Source organism: Narcine bancroftii, chromosome 11 (assembly GCF_036971445.1).
Source record: "Narcine bancroftii isolate sNarBan1 chromosome 11, sNarBan1.hap1, whole genome shotgun sequence".
NCBI lineage: Eukaryota > Metazoa > Chordata > Chondrichthyes > Torpediniformes > Narcinidae > Narcine > Narcine bancroftii.
Window position 1 is genome coordinate 81,954,908 of NC_091479.1, and position 19,261 is coordinate 81,974,168.

At 42.4% G+C, this 19,261-nt stretch overlaps 1 long non-coding RNA gene across 1 annotated transcript; it reads right to left on the minus strand.

The window, feature by feature from the left end:
• Window positions 1-4,125: 4,125 nt before the first annotated feature.
• Window positions 4,126-19,006, minus strand: LOC138746026 (uncharacterized). Its single transcript, XR_011346660.1, has 4 exons — window positions 18,534-19,006; window positions 13,814-13,904; window positions 7,965-8,201; window positions 4,126-4,631 (listed from the first exon to the last, which is right to left on the minus strand). It is a non-coding gene; the product is annotated as an uncharacterized lncRNA (long non-coding RNA).
• Between the last annotated feature and the right edge of the window lie 255 nt (window positions 19,007-19,261).

Consider the following 19,261-nt stretch of genomic DNA (forward strand, 5'->3'; position numbering starts at 1 on the left):
CCTGGTACCAGGAAAGCAATATCCCACCCTGGAGTCTCTCTTGCAGTCACACAAATACCTCTCATTGCCCCTGACTACAGTGTCCCTGCTTGCCTATATTTTAACCTCACCTGCTGCAGGTTGTGGTCCCACTGTGCCATCTGCAAATCATGAACAAACAGTAAGGGTTCCAGTCAGCAATGTCTGTGGTGCACCTCTTTTATGTTAGCATTTATTGAAAGAGGTTTTGAGTTCAGGAGTAGGAATGCCTTGCTACAATAATATATGGTTCTGTGAGAATGCACTTTGTATGACAGTCTGGATTCCCTACATAAAGGATATACTTGCAATAGAAGGTGTGCAGTAAAAGTTCACCAGGTTGATTCCTGAGATGGGAATGGGTAAAATCAGAAGATTTAAAAAAACAACTGTTAGCACTGGACAATTATTTTTCTCAACAAGGTTTGCTTCTTGAAAGAAAATTGGGAATTATAATAGATAACTTCAAGCTGAACACAATGATAATTTTCAGATCATGTAGGAAGTTGAAGAAACATTAAATTAACTTTTATTGAATTTAGCATGTTTAATCACATAATGATGCTGACACCTTGTGTTAGTTCAACTGACCTATAAACAGCATCTGATGCCTCTTGTGTCAGTGCCCAACATTAATGGATTTTAGATGCCCTGATGCCACTTTTCCATGATCACAATGTCCTGGTGAAACCTTTCAAAATGTTCCTCACTGACTGCACCAAGATCAGCAGGGAAGATGTCCAAGTGCAAATGCAGAAAATGAATTTTCAAAGACACGCTGCACTTCGTGGTTTTGTATGGTTGAAGTAGACTTAAAATATGACAGGAAATCACAAAATAGGTTAAAAGTAAAACACAAAAGTCTGCAGATACCATGGTTGAAGTAAAAACACAATGCTGGAGAAGCTCAGCAGGTCAGTGTCCTTTTATATAGTAAAGATAAAAATACATAACTGACGTTTCAGGCTTGAGCCCTTCATCAAGATATTTTTTGTTGAAGGGCTCAAGCCTGAAACGTCAGTTATGTATTTTTACCTTTGCTATTTAAAGGACACCAGTTTACCTACCTTGGCTGCACCATTTCATCTGATGCAAGGATTGACAAAGAGATAGACAACACACTCGCCAAGGCAAATAGCGCCTTTGGAAGACTACACAAAGGAGTCTGGAAAAACAACCACCTGAAGAAACACACAAAATTCAGCGTGTACAGAGCCATTGTCATACCCACGCTCCTGTTCGGCTCTGAATCATGGGTCCTCTACCGTCATCACCTACATCTCCTAGAACGCTTCCATCAGCGCTGTCTTCGCTCCATCCTCAACATTCATTGGAATGACTTCATCACCAATATTGAAGTACTCAAGCTGGCAGAGTCCGCAAGCATCGAATCCATGCTGCTGAAGACCCAAATGCGCTGGGTGGGTCACGTCTCCAGAATGGAGGACCATCGCCTTCCCAAGATCATGTTCTATGGCGAGCTCTCCACTGGCCTCCAAGACAGAGGTGCACCAAAGAAGAGCTACAAGGACTGCTTAAAGAAATCTCTTGGTGCTTGCCACATTGACCACCGCCAGTGGGCTGATATCGCCTCCAACCGTGCATCTTGGCGCCTCACAGTTCAGCGGGCAGCAACCTCCTTTGAAGAAGACCGCAGAGCCCACCTCACTGACAAAAGACAAAGGAGGAAAAACCCAACACCCAACCCCAATTTTCCCTTGCAACCGCTGCAACCGTGCCTGCCTGTCCCGCATCAGACTTGTCAGTCACCAACGAGCCTGCAGCAGACGTGGACATACCCCTCCATAAATTTTCGTCTGCGAAGCCAAGCCAAAGAAAGAAATATAAAGGACACCATATGACCTGCTGAGCTTCTCCAGTGTTGTGTTTTTACAATAATAGGTTATATCTAAAAACCAGCATGTGATAGGTGGATTTTTATGGTGATTTTTCAGCACCCCAAAATCCATAAAATGCACCCAAAAATGTTCAGGAAGAGAAATCTTCATTGTCCAGTGCAGTCTTCTATATAAAATAATGAAAAATGACCTCATTAAAACATGCAAACTTCTTAGTGCTGATGGGGAATATGTAGGAACAATGTTTCTCATGTAGAAATTATGTTTTTCATGGCAGGAGAGTCAAGAACTTGGGATCAAAATCACATCAACATTTAACTAAATTCAAAATATACCCTGAACTTGACAGGAGGTGGTTTCCTGATCAAACACCGAACGAGTATCAAACTCTGACACGTCTATTGCCTGCTGATATCCAAAGACATGCCTTATCATTTGCATGCAAAATGCAATGTCACATTTTATTATGGAATTACAATGTTAAGGCCATTTCAGAGAAATGGCTGATGCAAGGACAGGGTTGGTTGTTTCAAGTCACAGGGTTTAGATGTTTCAAAAGGGATAGGAAGGGAGGTAAAAGAAGGGAAGGGAGTACCATACTAATCGGGGATAGCATCACAGCTGCAGAAAGGGAAGATATTGTGGAGGGATTGTCTATCAAGTTTTTGTGAATGGAAATCAGAAATAGGATCACTCTTTTGTAGTCTATAGGCCTCCAAATAGCCCGCAGGACACTGAGGGACAAATTATTAACCAGATTTTGGAATGGTGCAAAGGTACTCAATTAAAAGATTTCCCAGTCTGCATCCATTCTCTGTGATACAGAGGAAACCACAACAGGAATACCCGATGCAGAAGATGATCCCTGCAGATTCACAAGTGAAGTGTTGCCACAGTTGGTTGGACTGTTTTGGCCCCGAATGGTAGTGAGGGAGGAGGTGTGGGCGCAAGTGTAACACTTTCCTGCGGTCACAGGAGTGTGTACCAAGGGGGAAATCATCCCTTCTCACTCGTCACCCCTTCATTAATCATTTTGTTCTGAAGCTTGTGATTAAATTTACTTCTGCCATTCATTTTTTGCTCTATCTTGCTTGGAACTATATAAAAGTTAAGGGGTTTATTGCAAATGCTTGAACACTTGGTTCATCATCAGAAGATTGAGTTCTGATCCAAGATTATGCCCTGATAGACATTTCTGAGTTCCTAGGCTATGTTTTTAAATCACGTTTAGATCAATTTAAGGTCCACTTTGCATAGCGCGCACACTACATTGGTGACCCCAACAGTTCCAACCAGAGCAAGTATGCACAACAAAATAAAATCTTATTTATTTTTTAAAAATTAAACATTTTTGATTTAACCCTCACCTCATTTTCAATTAGATTTATTTGACTTCTACTTTGTCATGTTGTCCCAGCTTTGCACCTTCCTAAATGGAAAAATGTGAACATGAAGTGCTAATGCAGTATTCTTCCAGCTATGGGGAATTTAGTGAGGACAGGGTGAGGTCTGGCTCTATGAATATTGCTCCAAAATATTTGTATTTCACACACTAGCTTTTTATGCATAAAAATAAGTTGTCAGACTAAATGTCATCACATTCCTTTTTAAATAACAGTATTTTAAACTGGAATTATTTTAAGGTTAAGCAGTATTAGTCTAGAGCACACATGTCAAACTCAGGCTCACGGGCCAAATTTGGCCCGTGATATAATTATATTTGGCCCGCAAGATCATATCAAATATGTATTAGAGCTGGCCCGCTGGCCGCCGCGCCAGTATAGCGCATGCACAGCTAATACTACAAATCCCAGAATGCTTTGCAAATGTGTTGGCGCCGGCCCGTCAGCCCGCTAATCGCCCCCACCTCCTCCGTTTACTTTCATTGGCATCTGCGACCTGTCGCCCAACTCACATGTAATAAACCCCTTACGAAAAATGGCCAAACGAAAGACAGAAAACAGGATCTTTCAAGACAGGTGGGAGGGAGACTATATGTTCATCATTTTAAAGGACAAACCTGTTTGTCATTGAAGCAAGTTATTTTTTTGACTTGTTGACTTGTGGAAAAAAATACATTTAAAAGGAGCTTAAAGGCTATAGAGAAATATTATTTATTGAATATTTAATTTCTCATTTGTTAATGCTTCTTCTGGAAAGAGTTTAACCAAAACTATTATTAAACATTTATTTTAATAAGAAAAAGTTTAACATTACATATGTTGAAAGAAGAGAAAACATGCAGATGTTTTTGAAAATTTTCAATAAATATTTAGTTTGGTCCACAACTTAGTCCAAGTTTTTAATTTTGGCCCTCTGTGAATTTGAGTTTGACACCCCTGGTCTAGAACAACAAAATTAACTCAAATGAACTTTCCATTATTTAAAATGCCAAATTGCAAGAGGATTTTCTGCTAATCAGCCTATATCCATGTTCGTTTATGTATATATTTAAATAATCTAAAAACACCTTTTTCACCTATTTTGCATAACAACCAAATTAAAATTCACAGTTTGAACTTGTGTACATGAAAAGAAAATAATCTGAAGGAAGCGATGTATTGTCTTTTGCACATGGCCTATCCTGGGATCGAACAACTGAAAAGTGGCAAAGCAGCAGGTATGGATGGAATCCCCCCAGAAGTCTGGAAGGCTGGCGGCAAAACTCTGCATGCCAAACTGCATGAGTTTTTCAAGCTTTGTTGGGACCAAGGTAAACTGCCTCAGGATCTTCGTGATGCCACCATCATCACCCTGTACAAAAACAAAGGCGAGAAATCAGACTGCTCAAACTACAGGGGAATCACGTTGCTCTCCATTGCAGGCAAAATCTTCGCTAGGATTCTACTAAATAGAATAATACCTAGTGTCGCCGAGAATATTCTCCCAGAATCACAGTGCGGCTTTCGCGCAAACAGAGGAACCACTGACATGGTCTTTGCCCTCAGACAGCTCCAAGAAAAGTGCAGAGAACAAAACAAAGGACTCTACATCACCTTTGTTGACCTCACCAAAGCCTTCGACACCGTGAGCAGGAAAGGGCTTTGGCAAATACTAGAGCGCATCGGATGTCCCCCAAAGTTCCTCAACATGACTATCCAACTGCACGAAAACCAACAAGGTCGGGTCAGATACAGAAATGAGCTCTCTGAACCCTTCTCCATTAACAATGGCGTGAAGCAAGGCTGTGTTCTCGCACCAACCCTCTTTTCAATCTTCTTCAGCATGATGCTGAACCAAGCCATGAAAGACCCCAACAATGAAGACGCTGTTTACATCCGGTACCGCACGGATGGCAGTCTCTTCAATCTGAGGCGCCTGCAAGCTCACACCAAGACACAAGAGAAACTTGTCCGTGAACTACTCTTTGCAGATGATGCCGCTTTAGTTGCCCATTCAGAGCCAGCTCTTCAGCGCTTGACGTCCTGCTTTGCGGAAACTGCCAAAATGTTTGGCCTGGAAGTCAGCCTGAAGAAAACTGAGGTCCTCCATCAGCCAGCTCCCCACCATGACTACCAGCCCCCCCACATCTCCATCGGGCACACAAAACTCAAAACGGTCAACCAGTTTACCTATCTCGGCTGCACCAATTCATCAGATGCAAGGATCGACAATGAGATAGACAACAGACTCGCCAAGGCAAATAGCGCCTTTGGAAGACTACACAAGAGTCTGGAAAAACAACCAACTGAAAAACCTCACAAAGATAAGCGTATACAGAGCCGTTGTCATACCCACACTCCTGTTCGACTCCGAATCATGGGTCCTCTACCGGCACCACCTACGGCTCCTAGAACGCTTCCACCAGCGTTGTCTCCGCTCCATCCTCAACATCCATTGGAGCGCTTACACCCCTAACGTCGAAGTACTCGAGATGGCAGAGGTTGACAGCATCGAGTCCACGCTGCTGAAGATCCAGCTGCGCTGGATGGGTCACGTCTCCAGAATGGAGGACCATCGCCTTCCCAAGATCGTGTTATATGGCGAGCTCTCCACTGGCCACCGTGACAGAGGTGCACCAAAGAAAAGGTACAAGGACTGCCTAAAGAAATCTCTTGGTGCCTGCCACATTGACCACCGCCAGTGGGCTGATAATGCCTCAAACCGTGCATCTTGGCGCCTCACAGTTTGGCGGGCAGCAACCTCCTTTGAAGAAGACCGCAGAGCCCACCTCACTGACAAAAGGCAAAGGAGGAAAAACCCAACACCCAACCCCAACCAACCAATTTTCCCTTGCAACCGCTGCAATCGTGTCTGCCTGTCCCGCATCGGACTTGTCAGTCACAAACGAGCCTGCAGCTGACGTGGACTTTTTACCCCCTCCATAAATCTTCGTCCGCGAAGCCAAGCCAAAGAAGAAAGATCCTGGGATCAGTTACCACTTGGACTAAAAATAATTTAATTCTAAACGTCAAAAGGTTACACAATTTTATCACTATTGCTCTGGATACATAAAAGGCATTTCATTTTTAACAGAACGTTTGAGTTAAGGACAAAAGTTGTGGAGATTTAAGTTACCTAGCTTTGTTAAATCAATCCCTGCAAAAGCTTGCTTGCGTGCCTTTCTTCTTTTGTACAAAGAGTGTGAGCAAAGAAGGTGAAATTTATTACAGTTGAGCAGAAAAGTAATTTTTTTGTTGAATAAGTTGCAAAATATTTTCAAATCCTTCAGGAAAGGGCTACAAAACTACGGTGTTATATTAATGGCAGTAGGTAAACTTTGTGGGATAAATGTGTGACCTGGAGATCATCTTTGGATAATGAAAATTATTAACTGATCTTTTTGGTACTAGAAAAAGGGAAGAAATCTGACTGGTCAGATAAATATATTAAATTTTTGGAATAATGTTCATGCATTTGGAATAGGGAATTTGAAAGGACAGCAAGCTTGAGTTGTTTTGAACAGATGAGTGATGATGACAGATTTGATGAGGAGAGGATGCTGATTGATCTGTTTCATAGTTAACTTTTCGTGGTGCTCTGATCCTGTACAGGGCTGCTCCCCTCATCTGGAACATCTGGTGTCATAATGCAAATCCTTTACCTCCCAAGGGAACTAATTTCCATTGCCCCGACTGCAGTTGACATCCCTCCACAGACAGACATTAAGCTAGAATGTGAGAAACATCAAGTGGAGTATCCCAATGTCTTCTCAGTTATTGCCGGGGTCTTCACTTGGGCTAGCTTAAGAAGATACTCCCAAATGTGCTGAGGTAATTTAATAATTTAATGTAAATGGTGTATCTTGCATACCTGTTTGGCTACAGCAGTAAGAATTTCAGTGCATGACAATGAACTTTTTATCATCATTTTCATGACCATCGCCATGTCTGCTGACCTGCAAAATTAAAATTCTCATCCTTGTTTTATCATCTTCAACTCCCTCTATGCTGCAGCCTTCCCCATCTTCATAACCTCTCTCACAGCTCACTTTTAAGCCCCATCACCAACACACACAATGCCTTCAATTTGCAAAGTCTAGATGTCTGAAATTTCTCCACTTTTCTTCTAAGATTCCTCTTCAAAGGTATGAATTTCCCCTGCATTTGGTTATATTGAAGCAGCCCGCAAACCAAGTCATGACCCAGCTCACAAAATGGACGGCAAATGAGGTGATCGTGAGGTCCCCGCAGCGACCAATAGCTGTTATCCTGCAGTCAACGGCGGGAACGCTGGCCAGTTGGAGGCTGGCGTTGTAATTATATCAATCCTGTGATCAGAGGCAGGGAGTGAATATAAACAGAGCTGGCAGAGCAATAAATCAATCTTCGGCATTGACTCGACCATGTGTCATTCTTAATCCACACTTTGCATAGCGCACACACTAGATTGGTGACAGGTCCAACCAGAAGCTGGACCCGAAGATGACAGACCAAGCAGCTCTCCACTTGGTCTCGCTCAAGCTGCCAACATTCTGGGCATTGTTGCCACATGTGTGGTTCGAACAGGCTGAGGCCAGTTCCACCTTAGACAAATCGCCGCCAACAATACCCGCTACTACTACATAGTGAGCTCGTTCAACCAGGACATGGCAGTGAGGGTCATTGATTTCCTATGGCAGCCTCCAGACCTCAAAAAGCTACTAACCTGCACTTTCGGCCTATCACGGCATGAGCGCGCTGCCTGTCTGCTGTACGTGGAAGGTTTGGGGGACAGGGTCCCCATCTGTCCTCATGAGTGAGATGCTTGCACTTGCCGAGGGCACAAGCTTTTTCTGCACTTTGAGCAGATTTTCCTGAAGCAGTTGTCTGAAGATAACTGACTCTTGTTTGCCAACGAGAACATCAGCAACCCGAGGAAAGTCGCAGCCCGGGCGGATGTGCTCTGGAGAGTGAAGAAAGAAAATGGCACCTCAATAGAAATTATTGCCAAGCCCCGACCCCAGCCAACAACAGCAGATGGAGAGGCAATTGGACCCCCCTACCCAGCCCTATTGTTGTTACCATCTACGATAGATTGTGGGAGCCTGTCGATGCCACCCACCCTGTGTTTCTGGGAAACGCCATGGCCAGCTGTCATTAATGGCTGTGGCGGTTGGCCAACATGACAGCCTCCTCCAGTCTGGGACACTCTGTCAGGAAGGTGGTTCCTCGTGGACACTGGTGCCAAAATAAGTGTCCTTCCCCCCATGGCCTATGACACCTGGAACACCAAGCCAGGCCTGGCACTGAGGGCAATGAACAGCAATTCTTTATGAATTTAAGACACCTGTACCATCCCTCTACGATTTGCTGACCACTAACTTCAGTGGACTTTTACTATCATGGCATTGGGCAACTGCTCCTGGGAGACAATTTCCTGCACACCCACTGCCTGCTGGTAGACACAAAAGGGTGGCATTTGGTGCATGCCAAAACTTTTCACATGATGCCCCTGGGGGAAGTCAAACTAGTGGTCCCCCACCTCAACCCTGTCACACTGTCCGACAATGCCTACACACACATCCTGGCGGAGTTCCCTGCAATAGTGGTGTACAATTCTCCTCCATGAAATCAAAGCATGGAGTGAGGCACCACATCCTAACCGAGGGCCCCTGCTCCATGCCAGAATGCACCACCTCCCTCTGAAAAACGCTCTCTCTAAAGAGGAATTTAAGAAACTTGAGGAGTTGGGGATAGTGTGGCAGTCAGAAAGCCCTTGAGTGGTAAAGATGGTAGCCAGCAGGTTCATCTGGCACAGTTCTGCAAGCAGGTCAGTCAGAGGGCCAAGACCTGCACGTTCTGCCAGGCGTCCAAGGTGCAAACTGACACTAAAGCTCCTCCCCAGACTTTTGAGCCAGCCATGTCGACATTGTTGGGCCGCTACCAGTTTCCTGTAGAACAAGATACATCTTCACTATGCTTGACGGGCGGAGGCAATCCCGAAGGCTAACATGACCATGGAGACTTGCGACAGGGCACTAATCAATACCTGGGTGTTCAGAATTTGGAGTTCCAGAACATCTCACCTCTGACAGGGGAGCAGTTTACCTCGGGGCTCTGGGTGGTGCTAACCAAACTATTGGAAACTCAATTCACAGGCCAACGAGTTGGTGAAGCAGTTCCACAGGCACTTAAAAGCACATGGGGCCCAACTGGGTGGATGAACTGCCTTGGATACTTCTGGGGATACACACCACACTGAAAGAGGACTTTAATGCCTCCGCAGCAGAAATGGTCTACTGTGCACCCTTGGTAATCCTGGGGGAGTTCTTGGCTGCCACCAAGGATTGGAAATCCCCATGTTGGCACTGAAACAGCTGAGGGAAAGACTGGGTACCCTAGCCCCTCCACAGCCCCCACTGCATGGCCAGCCCAAATCTTTTGTCCCCAAAGACTTGCACACCTATGAATATGTTTTTGTATGAAGGGGACACACCGGCACCCCTACAATGACCATACGAGGGGCTGCAAAGTTGTCGGGCATAATGGGTCGACGTGTATATTGAATATTGCCGGCAAAAAGGAAACATTCACCCTCAACAGCCTGAAACCGTCCATGTAGATGTTAGCCAGTAAGTCGAGACTCAGCCTCCATGATGCAGAGGAAGGCTGCCATAAATGGCAGTGGGCACTCCCATTGCCAGTTCTGTGGGGGGGGGGGGGGGGTCATGCAGCGGCCTGCAAATCAAGTTGTGACCCAACTCACAAAATGGCTGGTGAACCCGGCAATCACAGGGGCCCCACAGAGACCAATGAACATCATCCCAGGAAACAGCAGGGCAACGCGGGAACGCCAGCCAGTCAAAGGTCGGAACTGTGATGATGTCACTCCTGTCATCAGAGGCAGGGAGTGAATATAAACCGAGCTGGCAGAGCAATAGATCAGTCTTCGATTTGACTCGGCTATGTGTGTGCATGCTACAATATATGCAATTATTTGATGTTAAATCACATTTAAAATAATGCTTTTCTAAAATAGAGTGGGGTGTTTTATTACCTTATTAGTTTTCTGGAACTTAAGAGACAGCAGCCAAAAAGGAGAAAGAAATGGTAAAACTTTGGTGGAGTAGGGGAGAGACCATTTTTTGCTACAAACTCAGTAGGAGTCCTTCACTCTCTCCATACCACCCACAGAAAAAAATAAAATTGATGAAAAGCAATAGGAAATGCCAAAGAGACTGAATTTTTTGAATGCTAGTGAATGTCGAAGTATAGTTAATGAATATTAAGAATATGAATATATTTTTCCTCAATTCTTTCAACCATCCTCTGGGTTTTATTCTCAGTCTTATAGATGTGAATGTTAATTTTGTGTCAGCACTGAGCCAATTGACCAAGGAATATGATCTCCTCTCAGAAGTATTTAATTTCAAAATTAATATAACACGTGGTGTTTCTCAGTGGGATCCTGAATAATACCTATTCATAATAAAACTGAGATCATGATTGCTTGAAGTAAAAGAATTGTTATCTGAGGCAATTTAATACTTCCAGTTACATGGTTTGAATATGCAAATAATACCACAATCTAGACAAATTCTATTTACTGGTATATCTATCAAACAATCCAACATGACAGCCTCCTCCATGTGTGGGACACTGTCAGGAAGGTGGTTTTTTTTGGATTCAGGTCTACAATAGATGGTCTTGATTCTTCATTCAAACAGGCTTCAGTCATTCATGAGAAAGGTGTGATAACATGCCTAAATGATTACCGACTAGTGGCACCCACAAACTACAGTGATGAGTGCTTTGAGAGGTTTATGTTGAAACATTTTAGCTCTCGTCTGAATGACGACATTCATATGTTCCAATTTGCATACTACTCAAAACCCTTTTATTCATACCTTGACAAAGAGCTCAGACCTGAAACAATGATTATATTTTGTACCTTTGCTTCCTTTGGATGCTACATGACCTACTGAGTTTCTGCAGTAATTCTATGATTCTATTTGATTTTATTTATATGCCTCTTCAACCACACATTCTGTGGAGAACTGCCAACTCTGAAAAGATATAAAAGATATAAAGAGTGTTTAAAGGAATATAGTTTAATGAGTGGGCAGGAAGTGTTAGAGAGGGTATGCTGTGATAAAATACAAGATTAATCATTTGGTAGAAAGAACAAAACATTAAAAAGGTTTTAAAAAAACAAGAAATATTGGTGCTTAACATGATCCTGACACCCTGGTTCATTCAATTGAATGATTTGCAGGTACAGCAAGAATTTGTTTGGCCTAAATAGAATAATACCTAGTGTCGCCGAAAAAGTTCTCCCAGAATCACAATGCGGCTTTCGCGCAGAGGAACTACTGACGTGGTCTTTGCCCTCAGACAGCTCCAAGAAAAGTGCAGAGAACAAAACAAAGGACTCTACATCACCTTTGTTGACCTCACCAAAGCCTTCGACACCGTGAGCAGGAAAGGGCTTTGGCAAATACTACAGCGCCTCAGATGCCCCCCAAAGTTCCTTAACATGGTTCTCCAACTGCACGAAAACCAACAAGGTCGGGTCAGATACAGCAATGAGCTCTCTGAACCCTTCTCCATTAACAATGGCGTGAAGCAAGGCTGCGTTCTCGCACCAACCCTCTTTTCAATCTTCTTCAGCACGATGCTGAAACAAGTCATGAAAGACCTCAACAATGAAGACGCTGTTTACATGCGGTACCGCACGGATGGCAGTCTCTTCAATCTGAGGCGCCTGCAAGCTCACACCAAGACACAAGAGCAACCGTGAACTACTCTTTGCAGACGATGCCGCTTTAGTTGCACATTCAGAGTCAGCTCTTCAGCGTTTTACGTCCTGTTTTGCGGAAACTGCCAAAATGTTTGGCATGGAAGTCAGCCTGAAGAAAACTGAGGTCCTCCATCGGCCAGCTCCCCACCATGACTACCAACCCCCCCATATCTCCATCGGGCACACAAAACTCAAAACGGTCAACCAGTTTATCTATCTCGGCTGCACCATTTCATTGGATGCAAGGATCGACAACGAGATAGACAACAGACTCGCCAAGGCAAATAGCGCCTTTGGAAGACTACACAAAAGAGTCTGGAAAAACAACCAACTGAAAAACCTCACAAAGATTAGGGTATACAGAGCCGTTGTCATACCCACACTCCTGTTCGGCTCCGAATCATGGGTCCTCTACTGGCATCACCTACGGCTCCTAGAACGCTTCCACCAGCGTTGTCTCTGCTCCATCAACATTCATTGGAGCGACTTCATCTCCAACATCGAAGTACTCGAGATGGCAGAGGCCGACAGCATCGAATCCACGCTGCTGAAGATCCAACTGTGCTGGGTAGGTCACGTCTCCAGAATGAAGGACCATCGCCTTCCCAAGATCGTGTTATATGGCGAGCTCTCCACTGGCCACCGTGACAGAGGTGCACCAAAGAGGTACAAGGACTGCCTAAAGAAATCTCTTGGTGCCTGCCACATTGACCACCGCCAGTGGGCTGATATCGCCTCAAACTGTGCATCTTGGCGCCTCACAGTTTGGCAGGCAGCAACCTCCTTTGAAGAAGACCGCAGAGCCCACCTCACTGACAAAAGACAAAGGAGGAAAAACACCCAACCCCAACCAACCAATTTTCCCTTGCAACCGCTGCAACCGTGTCTGCCTGTCCCGCATCGGACTTGTCAGCCTCAAACGAGCCTGCAGCTGACGTGGACATTTACCCCTCCATTAATCTTGGTCCGCGAAGCCAAGCCAAAGAAAAAGAAAGAAAAGCCATCTTACTGTTATCCTTGTTTTGTGCAGCATTTTCTTTTTGCATGGTGAAATTGTCCTGTGATTAGATCATTGAAAGGTTGATGTGTTTTTGGAGCAGATAATAAAGATGTCTTATTATCCATGTATTTTTGCCTGAGTTGTCATGTCTTGTTGCAGAGCCAATACACCGTGACCCAGAGTTGCAACGCGTGGTAAGTTATTCAATTTTTTTGGCCAAAGTGTCTCGATCTCCTTGGGTTTAACTTTTGGCAATAACCTCAACTGCTTTTTGTTGGGATGGGGTATAGGGGCCTACTCAGCCATGATTAGCTAAGGCATCCACTAAGTGTCCAAAACATGTGATTTCCATCAGTTACTCACAGCATTGTGTCCTGTAGATATTCAATTCAAGCATTTTTTTATTTAATGTCCTGATAGTAACACCCTGGATTCTGAAAACATGATAATGAGTGGAAGGACAGGTTTGGTGTGCTCAATACCAGGTGATATACAGACATGAGAGTTAATCATGCATTACAATCTTCATGCACATTTTACAATGTTTTCTCACTCAGAGGCTTGGTGAAAGTGGCTGGGGAAATCACACATGGCCACTAATGAATTGCATATTTGGAGAACAAGGGAATTGGCTTCAAGGAACAAGGGAAACTGCAGTAATATCATTTTAGGATTCTGAAAAATTATTTCATCCTGAAAAATAAGAACTAGCAAAATGTAGAATGAGATGGAAGAGATCTGTCCTTTCAAATAGTTTATAAATAATTTGCTTTACCTTTGTTTTGTCGATTTACATCCCCTGTGGCCTTCTGTAACAGCAAAATTGTGGGTTGTAATGGATTTGAAATGTACTGACAGCATTTTATCTAAAACGAAATTTGGATGGATATGAATTAATAGAAAGGGTATTATCAGCATTTTTTTTTTAATAGAACCATCCTTGTCCACATTAGCACCTCTCCTACTGGATCTTGGTAATATTCTCTAATGGAAGTATTTTTGACCACTCCAATTAGACATAACAGTGGACGTGGACATACTCCACTACAGCCAGAAATTCTGAGGTGAACTACCATCAAACCACAGTGTTTTATCAGTACTTTCCAGCCTTCATACTGCAGCACAGTTGCAGAGTGTGCAGGGTCAGGGGGAGGATAACTCACCACCACTAAGTCAAAGAACATTCAAGAGCAAACTGAGCCTTTCAGTCTAATGCCAAAGATGGCTGCCACATCCAGGGAAACCTTGTTTATTTGAATAGTTGCCAAACTTCATTAAAAATAGTACAAGAATCTAAGTGGTTAGTTTATTTTTAAACTATATAATTAAAACAAATTAATGTGGCTTTCAATTAATTTTATAAATTCATTATTAAAATGTTAACCAATTTAAATGTTTTTCAACTCTTTATATGGGTCTCTGATGTCAATATACTTTCATCACGTAGTCGTTATTCCCGATAACCCATTCCAGCTCGTGGAATCGCTGGCACAGCATGCCAGCAGCAATTATGAAGCTGATTAAAGACCTTAGGAAAGCAAAGCCAGAGGTCATTGAAAGATCAGAGGTGGAAAGGGTGAAGAGCATGAACAAATTTAAATTCCTGGAAGTCACTTGGAGGACCTTTCCAGGGCTCATCATATCGATGTCATTAAGAAGAAAGCTTGCCTGCACCTCTATTTCCTCAGGATTTTGCAGTGATTTGGTATGTCATCAGAACCTTGGCAAACTTCTACAGATGTGTAGTGGAAAGTGTGCTAACCAGCTGCATCGCAGCCTAGTATTCCTCTGAGCAGAAAGCACTGCAAAAGGTTGTGGACACAGCCCAATACATCACAGGCAAAACTCTCCCCACCATCAAGAACATTTCTATGGAATGCTGCTGTCAGAGGGCAGCAGCAATCATCAAGTATCTACACCACCCAGGACATGCTCTATTCTCGCTGCTGCCATCAGGAAAGAAGTATCAGTGCTACAGAACTTGAACCACCAGGTTTAAGAACAGTTGCTACTCCTCCACTCTCAGACTCCTCAGAACAAACTTATTTAAGACCTCTGACTTTGAACATTATTATTTATTACTGACAATAGGGGTGGCACTACACTGTTACAACACCAGTGATCGTGACTGGGGTTTGAATCCTGCAATGTCTACAAGGAGTTTGCACATTCTCCCCATGTCTGGGTGGGCTTCTTCTTGGGACTCCAGTTTCCTCTAACCATTCAAAATGTACTGGGGGGGGTTGTAAGTTAATTGGGTATAATTGGGCGGCACAGGCTCATGGGTCAAAATGACCTGCTACCGTTCAATATATCTACATTTAATTTTTTTTCCGTGCATTTGTCTTTCTTTATTTATTTCTCTCTCCTTGTCTGCATATTTCTTCTCAAACACAGTTTTACAGTTGCCAATAGTGGTAATTCTGCCTGGCCCACAGGAAAAAAAAATCTTAGGGTTGTATGTGATGTCATGCATGTACGCTGACAATAAATTTGAACTTTGAAGGATGCTGGGAACCACTCCGTAGAGATCCAGTGAGAAATAAATGTCAAATGCAGATTAGGCTGTGCATAACCTGGCATTGCATTTCTGGAGTGGGATTTTCCACATGTGCTAGCCAAACATTCTTCATTCCATCCAAACCTCTTTAGCAGCAGAGTTGCAGGGAAGGTGAAGTATCAGAGTTGGAGCCATACTGCACAGAAACAGGTCTTTGAGTCCAACTCATCCATGCCAATCCAATTGCCTATCTAAATTAGTTCTGTTTACCTGTGCTAGCTCTATTTCCCTCTAACTCTTTCCTATCCAAATATGTCTAAATGTCTTTTAAAATTCATTATTTTACCCATCTCCACCTCTTCCTCTACAATTCATTCCATTTACTCAGCACCTGCTGTATCAAAAGGTTGCCCCTTATGTCGCTTTTAAATCTACCCCTATCTTAAACCTATACCCTCTAGTTTTAGACATTCCCACCCAAGAGAAAAGACCATGACCATTCACCTTATCAATCTCCCATTTTGTTTATCGGTACAAGGCCATCCTTCAGTCTCCACAGTTCCAAGGGGAAAAAAAAAGTCCTGGCCTATCCAGTCTATGTCTATAATACAATCCTCCTTCTGACAGTCAAAATCACAAAGTACAGGAACAGGCCCTGGAGCCCATCATGTCAATACCAACCAAGATAACAGCAATCCATATTCCATATAGGGAAGAGGAGAAGCAGCAGCAGAGATTGACTGAAAGGGGTCAAGTCACACAGCAGCCAGAAGCAGAAATCAAAATGGTGGAAGGTGAAAAAATGTTTGTGTTCAGAGGGACCTACATATCCTTGTACACAAATCACTTAAAGTTAATCCATAGGTTCAGCAAGCAATCGCAAAGGCAAACAGTATGTTGACCATTATGTAAGAGGATTTGAGTATAAAAGTAAAGCTGTCCTATTGGACAAGTTTTGGGCCTGGTGAGACCACACTTCGAATATCGTGTATAGATCTGGTCTTCCTAGTACTTACAAAAAAAATAGAGTATAATGAAAGTTCACCAGATTGATTTCTAGGAAGGAGGTTTCTCCTGTGAGACAGTAAGCCTGCATTATCTTGTGTTTATAAGACTTCATTGATAGATACAATTTCTGAAGTGGCTTGGCAGGGTAGATGCAGGGTCCATGTTTCTCTGAGATATCCAGAGTTAGTCATCACACTCCTAAAACAAGGAGTTAACTGTTGAGATAAGACATTTCTTCACACAGAAGACTGCGGATCTTTGGAATGTTTCTCTCACAAGACCCATGGAGGTTCGTTGCTTAAAATATTTAGGACAGATATTGAAAGATTTTTGGATACTGAGGGAACAAAGGAACATGGGATTAATGCAGGAGAACATGGCTGGATGGCCTTCTACTGCTTTTTTTTGTTGAAATTATTCTACTTTGATGCAAGCTGCCTTGATGAATATCTCTGCATGAATGACAGAAACAAATAAACTGAAAAATGTTAAAACTTATGATTATGAGATTTATTTCAAAATAAGAATGCCTGTTTTGATATAACTTTGGTTTTATATTCATAGTCAAATACAAGGATATGGTTGAAGTCCATGCCTTTGGATTAATATATTGATTTGTCTTTTCTTTGAGTCACTGGTTAGTGCTGATGACCTGAATATTTCACGGCACTAAGCAGCATTAATTTTGATGCAGAAAGATATATTTACCCATATGAACATGCCAAAATACATTGTTCCATAAAAATAATCTGCACTCCCACCAAATTATGTTCAAATAATATTAATATATCCACGCCAATTCACCAAAATAGACCAAGAAACCCACAAAAATATATAATTATCAAAACATTAAAATCCCAAAGCACACTAATGTATACTTTACCAATTTACCAATCAACTTCCAACACACAGCAATATGTTATGCAGCATTAATTTTGCTATATTTATGTATATATATATATATCATTCAACAAATCACATGTACATACATTCCAAAATACTGTTTCATCAATATAATCAAGTGTGCAATATATATGTGCAAACACAACAGAAATGTGGGAATATATTGGAACAAATTCTGCTTACTTCTTACTGTGACACAGAGGGAGGCCACTGAGCCAACTCCCAGCAGAGCATTGAATCAATCACATTCCTCTTCTCCTTATGTTCCAGAAGCCAGCAACTTAATCTCTCTAATACATCCCCCTTTGATTCTTTTGCCACTTACCCACATTAAGGGAAGATTTACGATAGCCAATTAACTTTTCAGTATGTCATTGGGAGGTGGGACCAAACTGCAGCATCTGGTGGAAATTCACATGGCCATGGGGAGAATGTGGATACTCTACACAGACTGCATCAAACCTTGGACCCTGGGGCTGTGAGGCAGCAGCCCTAACTTTATTAAACCACTCCGACCATTAAAGGTGACAATCACAGAAATCTTATAAAACATACAAACAAATCAAATGTTGGTCCCAGTCCTCAGGGATCAAGATTGAGATGTTGCCCTAACTTTATTGAATGGTGGAGCAGGCTTGAAGGGCTGTATGACCTACTGTTGTATTTATTTTTTTTAATATACTTGTAATCAGCCAGGTAGATACCTGTACCAAGAACAAATAGAGCCAAGAGTTATAAAAGTTGACAATACTAGCTTTATGTATCAAGAAGCATACAATACTAGCTTTATGTATCAAGAAGCATACAATACTAGCTTTATGTATCAAGAAGCATACAATTCATCGTCTACTGAAACTCCAGTTAGGATATGAAAAATAATTGATGCACTGTCAGGATAATCTATCAAAGGCTATAATCAGCTCCTATGCACATTATCTAAACATTTCCATTTTCAACTGTTTAGTCATGATTTTTATCATTATCACAAACCAAATGAAGCAAAATCAGCAGGTCATTTATTCTTGTTTTTCTTATTACTTTTTATCTGATGACCTTGATTAGTATCCTCAAGTGACTTGCCTACCTACAAGCTGGAACGCTGCTCACACAGAGAAACTTTGAAGCTTTGTGTTGCTATGGAATTAAAACAGAAATAGCAGGAATGGAATCTTCAACTCTCTGACCACACAATTCAGTTGCATTATGACCATTATTTTGGCATTGCAAAAATATCAATTCATTTCAATATTGTTGTATGATGTAGAGTACCTTTGTGTTATGCATTCTACCACTTGCCATTTGGGATATATGGTTATACATGTGATATTCTCATACACATTGGAAGTAGACAAATTACGATGATCGTATCTCTGCAAACCTGGTTTGGCATCAGTACCCCAAAATGGACTTTAAAGATGCAACAATAAGATAATCCAGTGTTTAGCAGTATATATTAGAAAAAACAAATTAATGCTACTTAAAGGAATCATCAAAGACATTTCTTGATCACTTAATGTTTACAGATTGTGCATCAATAGAAAATGACAGACAGCAATGAAGAAGTGTGCAGGAGTGAGATAGATCAGCTAGTTGAGTGGTGTCACAACAACAACCTTGCGCTCAACATTAGTAAAACCAAGGAGCTGATTGTGGACTAAAGGAGGAAATCAGGAAAACATGAAACTGTTCTCACTGAGCGGTCAGCAGTGGAGAAAGGCAAGAACTTTAAATTCTTGGAACTCAATATCTCTAAGGATCTGTCCTGGGGCCTTCTTGTCGATGCAATCGCAAAGAAGGCTCGCCAGCGGCTAA